Source organism: Mustela nigripes, chromosome 10 (genome assembly GCF_022355385.1).
Source record: "Mustela nigripes isolate SB6536 chromosome 10, MUSNIG.SB6536, whole genome shotgun sequence".
Classification (NCBI taxonomy): Eukaryota; Metazoa; Chordata; class Mammalia; order Carnivora; family Mustelidae; genus Mustela; species Mustela nigripes.
The window spans coordinates 28,008,963-28,023,977 of NC_081566.1; the positions used below are offsets into that span (position 1 = coordinate 28,008,963).

A 15,015-nucleotide genomic window follows, 5' to 3' on the forward strand; every position below is an offset into this window, starting at 1 on the left:
TGTGATAAAGTGGGTGCAAATTAATTTCATTCTGTGACTTCCATATCATTCTGTGATAAAGTGGGTGCAAATTAATTTCATTCTGTGACTTCCATATCCACTTCCATATCATTGAGACATCGGGGTCTCAATTAGATGTTGCAGAAACAAGGTTATAAGTCTTTCCAGAAAAGAACCACAAAGGAGCACTTCAATTGTGGTTGTGGAAATATTTTTGCAAAAATGGAAAAAAGAAGCCTTGTTCCATGTAATTTTAGCAAAGAGGGCTTTGATTGCCCCAAACGAAATACTTGATTGCGACAATTCTTGTGAGCAGAAGGAGTTCAAGAAAAAAATTAAAAGCACTTTGCATTCATAAAAATTTTTATTCAAGAGAGAATTATATGGAGTATTTTCCCTTGAGAAATGTGGGCAATATTATTTTTAATGTAAACACTCAATATTCTTGGCAGAGTGAGTTAAAATGTCACTTGAAAAAAATCTTGAAAGGAGTGTTTATTATTTGTGTATAATCAATGAGCTGAATAACTGAAGGGAACGTGTAATTTAGGACAGCCTCACTTAAGTTTAACTGAAATACATCCAGATGTACTCTTAAATTCTGAAGCTTGAATGACTACAGTAATAAAAATCAGGGCCAAAACAAAATTTAAAAAATTAAAATTAAATTAAAAAATCAAAATTAAAAAAATCAGGGCCCCCAAAACAAAATTTAAAAAACCCATATATGGACAACTTCCATTAAACTGAGTAAAGGGAAATTATATGAGAAATGAGAAAATGGATTATTTCTGCAATCTTTTTATTTCTGTACCATTCCTTTATATGTTAAACCATCTCAGTGGCTAACATAAGTAGAAAAGGAATTTTCTGGAGGAACGTTGAGTAGTTCATGGTTTTGATGGTAAGGAAGGGGATTGAGTGAAGCTAGATAGCCAGAACCACATCTAGAGTCAGTTCTGAAATTGCCTGGTTAGGGCATCACTGCCATTGCAAATAAATGCTGGATACCACCCCAGAGATTGCTGCCATTGTGTCACCAGACTCTGGGTGTCATAGGCACGAGGGGGATGAATTCTGCTTAGTCTGTGTAACTCAGTCCTGATTCAAAGTCCCAAGTAAGAGCATCCAGTCTACCAAGCTTGGGTCACGTTCCCTTCTTCTAGGATGAATACAGGGGTGGGGTAGGGTAGGGGAGACCATGTGGAAGGGCAGAAGGCAAGCAAGTATCTGGACTTTCTGGCCCCTGTAGTAGGAGAAGAGACCCTGCTACCCACAAAAATTCCCAAATGGAAAATTCCCAAGCAGTGTAAGGAAGGGAGGTAAGATATTGGAAAGCCATAAAATTCTAAGTAACTCATTATGTACGTCCATCTTTTGGAAACACAAGGAGATGTAGGAGAATGTTGCCCTAACCAACAACTATTATTCTACCATTTCTACAAATGTAGGCAGGAGGTCACTAAATTATCAATCACTTATTTTAAACACACCAACACACAAATTGATCCACGGATTTCTTTTTTTCTAATTTACTATTTCTATTGAGAAAGGGAAACATTTTTCTTTGTTCCAGGTTATATAAAGGAAGTAGTCATGTTTCATTAAACTGCAACCATAACACAGCCCCTACTTACCTCAGAGGATAAATCTGACAATAATGTGTGTGTGTGTGTGTGTGTGTGTGTGTTTAAGATCTGAGCGAGAGACCACAAACAGGGGGAGTGAGCAGCAGAGGGAGAGGGAGAACCAGGCTCTTGGCTGAGCAAGGAGCCTGATGCAGCACTTGATCCCATGACCTCGGGATTATGAACTGAGCCAAAGGCAGATTGAGCCACCTAGGCGCCCTGATAATGTGTTTGATGAAGAAGTTACAATGGAGAGAGGGCAAATTTGTCCATACAGAGAGCCATGACGTCTTATTTAAAAGACCCTTCTTCTTTCTTTTTCTCCCAAGTAATCTCTCCACCCAACGTGGGGCTCAAACTCATGACCCCAAGAACAAGATCACATGCTCCACTGACTGAGCCAGCCAGGTACCCCACAGGACTCCTCTGAAAGTATGCTCTCTGATTGCCTCCTGCTCAAAGAGGGGAGCTAGTTTGGGGTATTGCTCTCCTCCTTACATTGGTTACTGAATGTTCCTTTTACTTAATCTGATATTCATAAATCGAGAAAATTTGCCCACCTCTGAACTCAGTTTCACGTTTAGTCTCATATTGTCATCTATTTATATGACAATTAGTCATATGTGATTCCTTATAAACAGTATATCTGTGCTATTGTTGTTTTAGAAAATAATTCCTTGAAAGGCAGGAGTTCTGTCTGTTTAGTTAATCGTGTGTAACACCAAACATTGGTCATTGCATGTAAGGCTTTTAATGATGCTGTTGAACATAAGAAAAATACTTTCCCTGATTTTGGCAAGTAAAACCACTCTTCATATAAGACAGGGTTGGAAACAACAGTCTGGGGTCCAAATCCAGCCCACCACCTCTTTTTGTCTGTTTTTGTACCTTAAGTTTTATTGGAAGACAGGCATGCTCATTTATTTACATTTTGTCTGGGGCTGCTTTCCTGCTACAATGACAGAGCTGAGTAATTGTGGCAGAGACTGTATGGCCTGCAAAACCAAAAATATTCACCATCTGGCTATTTACCAAAAAAGCTTGCTGACCCGACCCCTGATACATATCAGTGGTCCTCACCTCAGACAATAGGATAGGATCACCTGTCAAATTCAAAAAATGAAAGCTCCCTGGCCCCACAATAAGACCTCAAATCAAAATCTCTAGGGATAGAGCTGGAGATATAAAGTTTTTAAAAGTTCACGATGAAACTGAGAATCATGGGCCTAATGCAACACAGACTGAATATTCATCTTCAGTGAAGTATCCACCATAGGGACAGCTTCCAATCTGGTTCATGATCTGCCCCAAGTGGCAGAGCTCATATTTAGGTGTACAGGTATGTATGTGAATCAGTATGTATTTATTTTTAAAGATTTTTTTTTCTTTTCAATATTTATTTTTTAAAGATTTTATTTATTTGTTTGAGAAAGAAAGAGAGAGAGCGAGCGTGCAAGCACAGGGGAGCAGGAGAGAATCCACCTACTGAGCCAGCCAGGTGTCCCAACCCAAGCTCATCTTTAATCCCTAATCTCTTGGAACATCATAAGGAACTCTAAAGACTTCCCCTGAGTCCAGATCCTAGAAAGTAAGGCAGGGAGCAAAAGAAAGTTCCTCCCCATCTTGCTTAAAGGAAGGATTTACACATGAATGTCCAACTTCTTTTAACTAGTCTTTTAACTAGTCTTGACATGCGGAGACATATTGAACATATATTTGTGCTAGAGGATATCATTTGGTTACAAAATGTATTTGACCTCAATATATTTATAGTTGCTTATTTAGACAGAATTCTAAATGAGGGTCAAATCATGAGCTCTATAAATCCTTTTGTATTATTCTTGAGTCTATTCAAGTTCTATCTGAATAGACTAGAATTTTAGTTCTGTTTTCCGTTAACTCTTATTGTGGTATGGCTCAGATAATTTTGGTAATCAGCTTTTTAAAATTTCAGTATCCTATTTGTTGTTGCTAACTTATACTGAAAGAGCATTGATATTTTATTTAAAGAGTAATTAGAAAAGCTTCAGGCTCAGGGCACCTGAATGGCTCAGTTGGTGAAGCATCTGCTTTCGGCTTAGGCTGTGATCGCAGAGTTTTGGGATTGAGCCCTGCAATGTGCTTCCTGCTCAGCAGGGAGTCTGTTTCTCTCTCTCTCTGTGTCTCTCTCAAATAAATAAATAAAATCTTAAAAAGAAAAAAAAAAAGAATGGAGCACTTGGGTGGCTTAGTCATTAAGCATCTGCGTTTGGGTCAGTTCATGATCTCAGAGTCCTGGGATCCAACCCCACATCCAGCTCCCTGCTCAGCCAGGAGCCTGCTTCTCCCTCTCCCACTCCCCCTGCTTTTATTCCCTCTCTCACCGACTCCATATCAAATAAATAAATTTTTAAAATCTTAAAAAAAAAAGAAAACCTTCAGGCTTACTGAATAAATCTGAAATTGTGCATTCATAAGGGTGACTTTTATTAATAATTATTATATTCTTAAAGTGGGCATTTATTATTGTTATGGGCTGATTTGTGTCCCTTACCCCTAAATTCATGTTACAGTTCTAATCCCTAGTACCTTAGAATGTGACTGTATTTGGAGACAGGACCCATAAAGAGGTAATTAAAGTAAAATCAGATCTTATGGGTAAGCCTTAATCCAATATGCCTTGTATCCTTATAAGAAGAGATTGAGATACAGACAGACACAGAATGAACACAATATGGCCAGCTGTAAGCAAAAGAGAGAGTCCTTGGAAGAGACCAAATCCTCTAATACCTTGATCTTGGACATCCAGCCTCTAGGATTATGAGAAAATTTCTGTTGTTTAAGCCACGAGTCTGTGATATTTATTACAACAGTCCTAGGAAGCTAGTACCATAATGAAATTCAACAAAACTTCAATAAATTTCACTAAGTGAAAAGTGAAGCTGCTTTCTCTTGACCCTGTTTAAACTACCTCTTGCCTGAACGTAGTCTGATGTTTCTTTCATAGAGGTGTTCTGTCTACTTTCACCCCAGAATAAATCACTAAAGGTGAGCTGAAGTTCAGAGATGCTCAGTGTTGGGGTGAAGTCTTTCATGAAGCCTTCATGAAGACCAATTTGTTTTCTAAAGATCTATCATAGCCACTAACTCGGGAAACAAACTGGTGAGCCCCCGGCGCACTTCAGGTCCGAACTGCTCCATCCTGGAAAATCCCAAGGGGAGATAAATTGAAAGCACAGGTCCTGGCTGGGTTTGCCAACAATGTTGCCAAACAAACTCCGATAAACTTGTCTCAAGAGAAGCCAGTAAGTCAAGAGATTAGAGTCTTGAAAAGAGGAAGAGATAAATTTATATGGGTGTGGGCAGCCTGGGGATATGGCTTAAGTCTGGACAACTGACCTCCAGCAAGATGGACATCTGGAGTTTGACAAAGAGAAGTTCAGAGGAGTGGGTGCGAGAAAGCAGGCAGAGAGCATGTGGTCACTGGTGGGGTTCAGTGTGTCTTCAGCCCATGGATCATGGGCAGGGAAGGGGGTATGAGGGCATATGTGGGGCATGGTCTTCTAGGCATTCCCATTGCCATCATGGCTTTTCTGGTTGGATGGGTGAGATGTTCTGGGTCCTTGTAAAATGCCTTCATCAATGCCTCCAGAAAGTGTGATAAGAAATAACCATAAGGGGTTTTAGTTAGAGCACGACTTAAGCTGTCTGGTCGGCTTCTGTTTTTTTTGTTTTTGTTTTTTTTAAAGATTTTATTTATTTATTCGACAGATGGAGATCACAAGTAGGCAGGGAAGCAGGCAGAGAGAGAGGAGGAAGCAGGCTCCCAGCCGAGCAGAGAGCCCGATGTGGGGCTTGATTCCAGGACCCTGGGATCATGACCTGAGCCGAAGGCAGAGGCTTTAACCCACTGAGCCACCCAGGCGCCCCTCGGCTTCTGGTTTTAACTGTTTGGATCTAAGGTTGAGCAAGAGGGCTTGCTGACAGGTTCAGAAGCCATTTCAGGAGGGACTCAGAAACATCAGTTTATTTAATTCTTTATGGATCAAACCTACAAAGACCGATCTCCACAAACCCCAGAACTGGCTTGGGCTACATCTGCCGTGATTACTTTGGATCATTACCCTACATCTAGGGCAACCCCTGGGGCCTAGTTTGCAGATGCTGACTTGGGCCTGCTTTGGGACTGATCTCTAAAGGTGAAGGGTAGGTCAGAAACTATTGGTTTCTTCATATTTCCTTAGTGTAATTGCCTGGAATGTCTTCCTCTTCATTTATTTTCTAAGAGATTTATCTTAATGAATAGTGGTGATAGGATTGTTGACTTGGGGAAAGGGTAGGTTATGGAGAATCTATGTATGAGGGAGGTGTGGGTGGGGAGAATGAAGAGGACTCACTCGGACTCCCATCCTTACTTTACCTAAAGCACTCCGGAAAATCCAGGTGACTCAGCTCTAGTGTTATTTTGTGCATGTGTCTGTGTTTGAGGATGTCACCCCCTCTCCCTACATAAATCATTTACATTGGAGAGGTCTCGACTTCTAGCAGTACATTAACCAGGTTTTTTAGTTAATCTAAACTCCATTCACAGACATTTGTGTTTCCTATTCTTTATCCTTCATCCACATCCTGCCCTGAACTGATAGCTATTATATTTCTATGGCTCTGGGTACACATCTAATATCATACATAGTTATTTTTACCTGTCAAAAGGTAGTTTCTGTGACATTAGAGTGATGATTCCTACTAATTCTTTCTTTTAACTTTCATAGAACTTTATACTTTCTATGTAATTATGACCCAGTTTATTTTATATTCTTGTTGCTTATACGTGTATTTTATTGTATTGCTCTTACTAGATTTTCGAAATTCTTTAAAGTGGGGACACATGACTTATTCATCTTTGTAGGATGGAATAGCCCTTCTCGCTCTCTAACCCCCTCCTCAATACTATAATATTTATCTATAAAGAAGGCATTGGGTAGATATTTGATCTATCCAAACGTTCTTTGTCTCTCTTTCCTATAAGTTGGTTTGTATCTAAAAATCTTTTCTAGTTTTAAAATAAACAAAGCCTTAGGTTGACAATAACACATCCCAGAGTTTTATTTAAGCATGTGCTAGCTTAATCATACTGCATAATTTGTCTCAAAAAAAAAAAGACAAAAATCAAAGGAAGAACAATAGAGGACAGGCATATCGGAAAATACATTGAAAAAATTCATAAGGCATTATTTTAATTGATTTGTTATCTAAAAACTAGCATTGAGGTGCCTGAGTGGCTCAGTCAGTTGAGTACCTGCCTTTAGCTCAGGTCATGATCCCAGGGTCCTAGGATCAAGTTCCTCTTTGGGCTCCCTGCTCAGTAGGGAGTCTGTTTTTCCCTCTCCCTCCTGCTTGTGCATGCGCACTCTCTCTCTATCAAATAAATAAATAAAACCTTAAAAAAAATAAAAATTAGCATTAATTTTGTTTACAGTTCATGCTAAGAGCAAAATGTATTTGATGACTTGTTACCCTCATTTGACTGATGAAAAACTAAAGACTATAATGACATAAACATAAAAGGAATTTTTAAAAATCATTTGAGTACTTACTATGTGAACTGTTTGAAGTCCTTTACATGAAATGACTCATTTAATTTTCATAGTATACCAAGGATGGAGGCCAGGGCAGCATCTAAATTTCTAGGCATTCTAAAACAGAATTGTATAATAAAATACAAAATAAAATTAAATTGCTTAAGTTGTGTTAAAGCTACACAGTGGTGATTTCTAAGCACAAATGACTATAAAACATCTAAGTTGTTTGTCTTTAGTAATACACTCTTGATGTAGTGTCTTAGCTCAGGAAAGTTCTCAAACACTATTTCACTGGATTAATACAAATAGCTGGATTAAAACAAATTATACAATTTTAAGTGTTTGAAACTTTAAAGACATATATGTGTGTGTGTATACATAAATTTCAACATAACTTTTTATTTTAAAAAATTATTTAAAGGTTTATTTATTTATTTGACAGAGATCACAAGTAGGCAGCGAGGCAGGCAGAGAGAGGGGGAAGGGAAGCAGGATCCCCGCTGAGCGGAGAGCCCAATGCTGGGCTCTATCCCAAGACCCTGAGATGATGACCTGAGCCAAAGGCAGAGGCTTCAACCCACTGAGCCACCCAGGCGCCCCTCAACATAACTTTTAAAATCTTATTTATATTACCTCTCAACACACTGAAAAGCAAAAATCTTAAACAGCAAAATTGGTGGTGGGGGGGAGGTCTTAGCTCACTAGCTAAAATTCTTACTGTGTTATTAATTTGGGAATAAAATCCAGAATCTTTATTTTTTTTCTTGCCAAATAACCGTATTACCTTTCTTCTAAATAGGCACAGTCTCAAGGAACAAATTATTCTCTGTAATTTATACATTTACCCTAAGTGGAGAGTTCAAAGCATATAAACGTTTCTCATAGATTAGCTTTTATTGTAAACACCGAAGTAATTTTCAAAGCTGCTTTTCTCCTTTTTCTGCCAAATGTGTTTCTGTTTAATTATATTATTAAAGTGAATTCTGGGAAGCCCCTTGGCTTTAAACCTGTATTTAACTGAAATATTGATGAAATAAAAATAAATTTAACTTTCGCATCCTATTTTATAAGAGAACCTTGAGAGGGATTTACCACTGAGGTACAACTATTCTTAAATTATATTATCTAGGTTGCTTGTAATGGAAGTTGGGTTATTTGCTTCACCTAAACAGGGAAGTTGGCATGTTTGCCTAGCAACAGCCGCTAAAACCTTCTGTTGTGGAAGGTTCCCTAGGAGGGATAAGAAGGGAGGAGGAGGAAAAACCGGAGGAGCAGATTAATGTTTTTCCTAGCAGGGGAATGAGGTCTGCCTCATTGGGGAAGAAAAGGCTATCCTAGAAATAGATATCCTTTAGATTAGCGTACACTAACCTAATCCTTCTGTGATAGCCAGAAGTTAGTTGTAGGATTGCGGTTACTACTCAGAAGGTTGAGGGAAGGTTACAGATTCGGCCCACTTCAAAGGGAGTTAACGCCAATCAACACGAGGGCACCAATAGGTCTTCTAAAAAGAAGCTGAAATCTGAGGGTGACAGCGACTAAAAAGACCGGCGCCCAGAGTTTAGGAAGGTGTGTGATCTGTATTTTACAAATAATATAAAAAACACTGTTATAACGATCGAATTTATGGACTTAAAGGCAGGAGCTTCTCTACATAAAGGACTGTTCTTGGTCTTGGTGAGGTCTGCCGTGGAGAAAGGACCAGAAAGCGTATCTGCTCTCTTGGCCAAGACCTGAAGCAAAAAAGAAAAGGGGGGGGGGGGGTAAATGCAGGAGTACTAACTGGGTGTTTATGTGAAGACTCCTCTACTCTGGACGGTTTATCTTGAAATTAGGACTGTGTGATACGAGAGGAATTCCGTTTCTCTCCCTTCAAAGCACGGGTTTGGTGAAGCGCGCTTGTCTGAAGGGGTCTCCCGCTTCCCCAAATCAAAATGGCTTCTTTTCCAGAAGGGAGAAGAAACTTTGTCATCGCAAGGTTAGCTTTGAGATCCAGGAACTCTTCCACGGGCCGAATCTTTCCGTCCACCCCCCCCCCCCCCCCCGGCCCAGACAGCTCTCAGCGTTCCCTTGGGCCTGAGGAGACATTTGGGGGCAGTGAGTGTCCAGGCCCTCGGGCGGTCTCGCCGCGCGGGGAAGCTGAACTCTCTTTGGGAGTCGGTAAGAGCGGTGTCCAGGGCCAACCTGGTGGGACCCAGAATGCGGACGACGCGAGATAAGAACAAATTCTTTCGGGGGAGGCTGGGGGAGGGGGGAATGTGAAAAGGAACCGGAGTAGAGGGACGGGAGCTGAGAAAGCCTAGGGACGAGCGAGTGCGGGGTTCGATGGAAACGTCAGAAATTTCCCAATCCTCCCTCGCCGTCTGTCTGGCCGCTCGCCGCTGGGCGCAGAGGCGCTGGTGGGGGAGGGCCGGCGGACCGCGGGACCAGTTCGGCGGCTCCGGGTGTGGGTGCGCCCCGGGGGTTGGCGGGGAGCGTCGCGGGCCTCCCTCCCGGGCGTTGGCTGCGGGTGACTCAGAGCTTTCCACCCGCGCCCGCCCCTCCCATCCCCTCCTTCCCTCCCTCCGTCCCTCCCCTCCGCGCGCCCCGCCCCCCGAAGGAGGGGCCTCGCCCTCGTCCCCGCCCCAGTCTCCGGGGCTGCCCGGAGCCCGAGGAAGAGGAAGGGGACGAGGACAACGAGCGACGGGGCGGAGGAGGAGGAGGAGGAAGAGGAGGCCGACCAACAAGATGGCCCCTGCTGCAGGAGCAGCCTCAGCAGCAGCAGGTGGGAGGCTGGAGGCGGCGCTGGCGGTGGCGACGGCGGCCGTGGCCCGGCGGCCTGGGACAGAGTCAGAGTCGACGGTGGCGGCGGCGGCGGCGACGGCTGCCGCGGCAGTGGCAACGGCCGCGGGGACTCGGAGCTGAGAGGAGCTGCTGCTCGGACCAGCGCGGTGAGCGAGCGGCGGGCGGCGGCGGCGAGGGGAGCGCGGGGCAGCCGCCCGGCCTCCGTCGGGAACAATAGGCAGCCGCGGCGGGGGAGAGGCCGTCCTCGCCCGCCCTCCGCCCCTCGGCCGTAGCGGCCGCCGCCTCCCCACCCCACCCCCCGGCCTCGGCCCTGCCGGCAGCGGCGGGGCTTGTCAGCGCCCGGCGTCCTTAGGCCTCAGGCCTCCGAGCGCGGCCGCGAGGGCCTCGCCGGGTGGGTAGGCCGTGGGGAGGTGCGGACGCCGCCCCGGCCGAGGGGAGGGCGCGGGAGACTTCGGCCGGAGGGAGGGGGCCAAAAGGCGCCCAGCTCGGCGGTTACCCCGAGGGCCTCGGCGGGCGGAGAGTGCGCGCAGGAAATGCTTTTTGGACCCCCCCGGTCTGTGGGGGTGGGGAGGTGAAGGCGTCTGTAAACTGGCACCGCCTCCGCCTCCCTGCACTCGGGGCTGCTCCCTTCGCTGACCCCTTGCGCGCTCCCCTCCCTCTACCCTGTGGGTTTCACGGTGTCAGTCGTGTATGCGGGTGTCTTTTTTAAAAAATTTTACGTGCAACAGCAAGAAACATGCGAGGTAAAACGCGATTATCGATAAGGGCTGGGGAGGGATGGAGGGCCGAGGGATGTTCTTAAAACATCTCTTGGCATCGGTTCCCTCTAAACAGCAGTTACGACCACGTCCCGGGTGAGAGTGAAACAAGGGCTCTTGTGGAGCAGTAATAATATAACTCTTGACATCCCAGAATAGTCCATGAAACTGGAAACAAAGCCACTAACTGGCAACGCGGAGACAAATGGTAATGTTTGAATAGAACTTTTCTTCAAACGAACCGTTTTGCCGCATAAGAAACAACAACGTTAGCCCAGAATGGACCCAATGAAGCATTTCTTCAGGAGAGAATTGGTTCTTCTCCGGGCTAGAACTTCTTGTGTCTTGCCTCCTGTTCTAATTTTTGCCTTTCAGTAATTTGTTCTAAGACTTAACCTTTCCTTTGAGTTTGAGATGTGATTTCTAACGCAGATTTTAGTAAGATTTCAAAACTTTTTTGTAACTTTCAAAAACTACAAACAACTGTTCTCTTTTGAGGGTTTTTAGGCTTTCGGAGGAGCAGCTCTTTATTGCATTTGCCCTCCGGCAGTGGTGCCTGTAACTTCAACAGTTAACTGCGACTACTCCTAAATTTAATTTTTCGAGACATCTACCTCGTGCATTTCCAGGTGGGGGCGGGGGGGTTGGGGTGAGGTGATTCAAGTTATTTCTATTCCAGTTTCTACCCAGGTGTGCAGAAATTTATATTAAAAGTGTTTGGATGCATCCAGGAAGATGGCTTTCTACTATTTAATGTTCAGTTGCGAGGTCCACCTAGTTTGTGTTCTTAAAAGGAAGATTGAAGATGCCAGTTAATATCTTTCATCCATTTTTAGGGTAAATTTCTGCTTAGAATTGTCTGTGTTGTAATTCAAAGCATTTTTAGGTTATGTGAAATTTAATGAGTGGAGCTAGTCCTTAATTCTTTCAGAAGAATTGACAGTAAATACATTAGCACTTGAACAAAAATGGAGGTTGAAGTATCTTATTGTTGTTTAGGTTTGAAATAAAGTGGAAAAATACAAATAACTTTCATTTTATGCCTAGCACAAATAATGTAGATGTTTTGACTTTAAAGTGATGGGGAAAGAACGACTTTAACATGGCTTCAGCAAATGTGAATTTTCAGGGAGTAAGTTTCAGAAAGGACACTTCTTTTTTGAAGTGCTGAAACCCATAAATTTTTTTTTAAAGATTATTTATTTATTTATTTATTTGACAGAGAGAGAGATCACAAGTAGGCAGAGAGGCAAGCAGAGAGAGAGAGAGAGGAGGAAGCAGGCTCCCTAGCAAGCAGAGTCCGATGTGGGACTCGATCCCAGAACACTGAGATCATGACCTGAGCTGAAGGCAGAGGCTTAACCCACTGAGCCACCCAGGCACCCCAAGAAACCCATAATTTTTTTAACGCTTAATTTTCTTGGGTCAGCACAAAGTGCACGTAAAGTCTAGCTTGTAATGATGCTTATATTTATGTGTGACCCTAAACCCATTAGAATGTACAAGTTTGAGAATTTTAAGTGGTTAGTTTGCTTTGTTATGAAAAAAAAAAAAAACTCTCTTCTTGTTGTATGAAGGACTAATTTGCCTCATACTTAATAACATTTCCCTGAAAACAAAAGAGATTTTTTTTAAAAGATTTTATTTATTTATTTGACAAAGAGAGATCACAAGTAGGCAGAGAGGCAGGCAGAGAGAGAGAGAGAGAGAGGAGGAAGCAGGCTCCCCACCAAGGAGAGAGCCCCATGCCAGGACCCTGGGATCATGATCTGAGCCGAAGGCAGAGGCTTTAACCCTCTGAGCCACCCAGGCGCCCCAAGATTTTTTTTTTTTTAAACATTTTTATTTGTCAGAGAGTGAGAGAGAGAGATTGGGAGCGCACACGAGCCTTGTGGGGACAGGCCGGCAGAGAGAGATGCAGACTCCTGGCTGAGCAGGGAGTCTGATATGGGGAGGTGATCTTAGGACACTGGGATAGGGATGAGCCAAAGGCAGACAGGTAGTCAATTGGGCCACCCAGGGGTCCCCAAACAAAAGATTTTTAAATGTTAAGGTTTTGTATTTGAAATTGGGTGTTAACAATTTATGGTTTGGGTCTGGGTCCCTATTTCTGTTTAATGTTGAAAAACCTTTTAGAGACTTCTGGTTTTAATAGGTGTCAAAACTCTTTTAAGATATCCCTGTATCATCATATTTTATCAGTGTTTATTCTGATAATTTCAGTTTCTCAAGTAATATTTAAGAATTTCCTTGTGAGATTTTGGAATCATAGCTTAAGAACAAGATTTGCATTTTCTTGGTAATATTAAAAGTTAATATATATGATTAATTTGAAGAATTTGAGTTTTTTCTACCTAAAAATTTTATAATTTTTCAAAGCATCTTTGTTGAATGAGTAAAAACATTCACATTTAATTCTCCTATTTAGGCTATAATATTGGTGGTATTGTTCTCACTTTATATATGAAGAATCTGAGGCTAGGAGAAGCTATGTCACTAGCAAAAAGGCCACATAATTAATAGGTAAAAGAGCTTACTCAAACCCAGGTCTTGTGGACAAATTAGATGCTTTACTACTGCCACCATGTGTCTCAAGGTTTAACTTTGAAGCCTTTCCTATGTTGACCGATTTCCTTGTTTTGATCAGCAGCTGTGCTTTGTAATGCTGTACTTGCCTTTAGCCCTAATATCTTTCTATTAACATTATTTATACACTGCCAAATACTCACTTCTAAGTTTGAGAAAGTATTTATTCATGTGAATTACAAATGAAACACTTATTTTTGCTTTTAGTAAATTTAAATGTGGTTGATCTAGAAACTCATACCATTTACATAGGACAGATTTGTTATATTACTGTAATCGTTTCATGGCTGTAATTTGCTATGTAAACAGTTGCTAAATTGTGCCTGTGAAATACTTCATGGAAATTTAAAAATGCTTTTAGTAACATTCAGGAATGCTCAAGTTGGGTCAGCTAACATTTGAAATTCTCCATTTATAATTTTTTAAGGCCATAAACCATTTAGAGTTCTGCACCATTTTTTCGTCTCTAGATCTCGGGGTTGAAAATGGAATTCTCTGGGAGGCTAGGCAGTCTACTCTTGGATATATCTTGAGAGTGGTTGGCACTCAATACAGTGAAGAATACACTGATAAATGATCCTTGTTTGGTGGATACCTCGGAGCAAGATGTTCTTTGGCAGGGTATACTGACCTGCTTTAGCTTTGGCCCTGTCAATGCTCAGGAGTTCAGATATTCTTTGGGGTTAGATTCAGATGTATTTAAATTCTCACATTGGCCTGCATCAAAACAGTCACAGTAGATTTCAAAATCAGCCTGTTTTTGTAGGACGTTTTTGGACGTTTTTGAAGACCTTGTTCTCTTGTTTAATCCTGGAGTCTAGGCTGGATTTGGACTAGCCATAGAGGTTGTTACGCCCTAAGAATGATTTTGTCTGGCGTAATACAAAGGAATTTTTCTTATTCCAACGTTTCTTAGATTCTGTGTATTTTTAAGTGAGCAGTTTACTAATCCTAAATAATGTTGCCTTATATCCCCAGGACATACAACTTTAACATATTTATTTATAGCTGTTATTGGTCAAACTTGTGCCTGTTCACTTCTTACATAATATTCTTGTTTACCCTTTATGTAATTTAGGCACTTCATATTAGTTCACAGTGTTTTCCTAATTGGTTGAGGTTTGGGAAAAGGATTTTTTTTTTTTTTTTAAGATTTTATTTGACAGAGATCGCAAGTAGGCAGAGAGAGGAGGAAGCAGGCTCCCTGCTTAGCAGGGAGCCTGATGCTGGGCTCCATCTCAGGACCCTGGGACCATGACCTGAGCTAAAGGCAAAGGCTTTGGCCCACTGAGCCACCCAGGAGCCCCTGGGAAAAGAATTTTAGTAAAAAATTTTAGTTGACCTTTCGTGCACAGTTGAGCTGACTGAAATTGTGACCTGCGGTAGAGGAGTGAATATTTTAAGGTTCATCTATGTTTTTCTTTGATATTATTAACAAATCTATGTCTTATGTCAGCAATATTTTGATGTTAAGCATTTTAGCACTGACGTTAGTACTCATCACACTGATTATTACTGTGAGTATATGGAAATAATTTAACTTGTAATGCATCTAGAAATCTCCCAAGATCTAAATAGCATTTGAACATGGTGGCAGTGTTTTTGAAGAAGAACTCTAAAGAGGCCATTGTATACATATGTATTATATGTATATTTTATATACATTATATATATATCTATCTTGACATAAACAACTTT

The 15,015-nt window shown here is 42.0% G+C and overlaps 1 protein-coding gene and 1 pseudogene across 3 annotated transcripts in view; both read left to right on the plus strand.

Moving 5' to 3' along the window:
• LOC132025976 (large ribosomal subunit protein uL30-like) overlaps positions 1–8,731 on the plus strand; it is a 34,609-nt pseudogene extending 25,878 nt beyond the window's left edge.
• Positions 8,691–15,015, plus strand: part of RC3H1 (ring finger and CCCH-type domains 1) — a 77,604-nt gene continuing 71,279 nt past the window's right edge. For 2 of the 3 annotated variants that reach the window (XM_059412870.1, XM_059412872.1), the window contains exon 1: positions 9,837–10,119. The gene's annotated coding sequence lies outside the window, so the exon portion shown is untranslated. Of the gene's footprint in view, positions 8,759–9,836; positions 10,120–15,015 lie in introns of those variants that run through there. The other variant, XM_059412871.1, reaches the window with a different exon arrangement.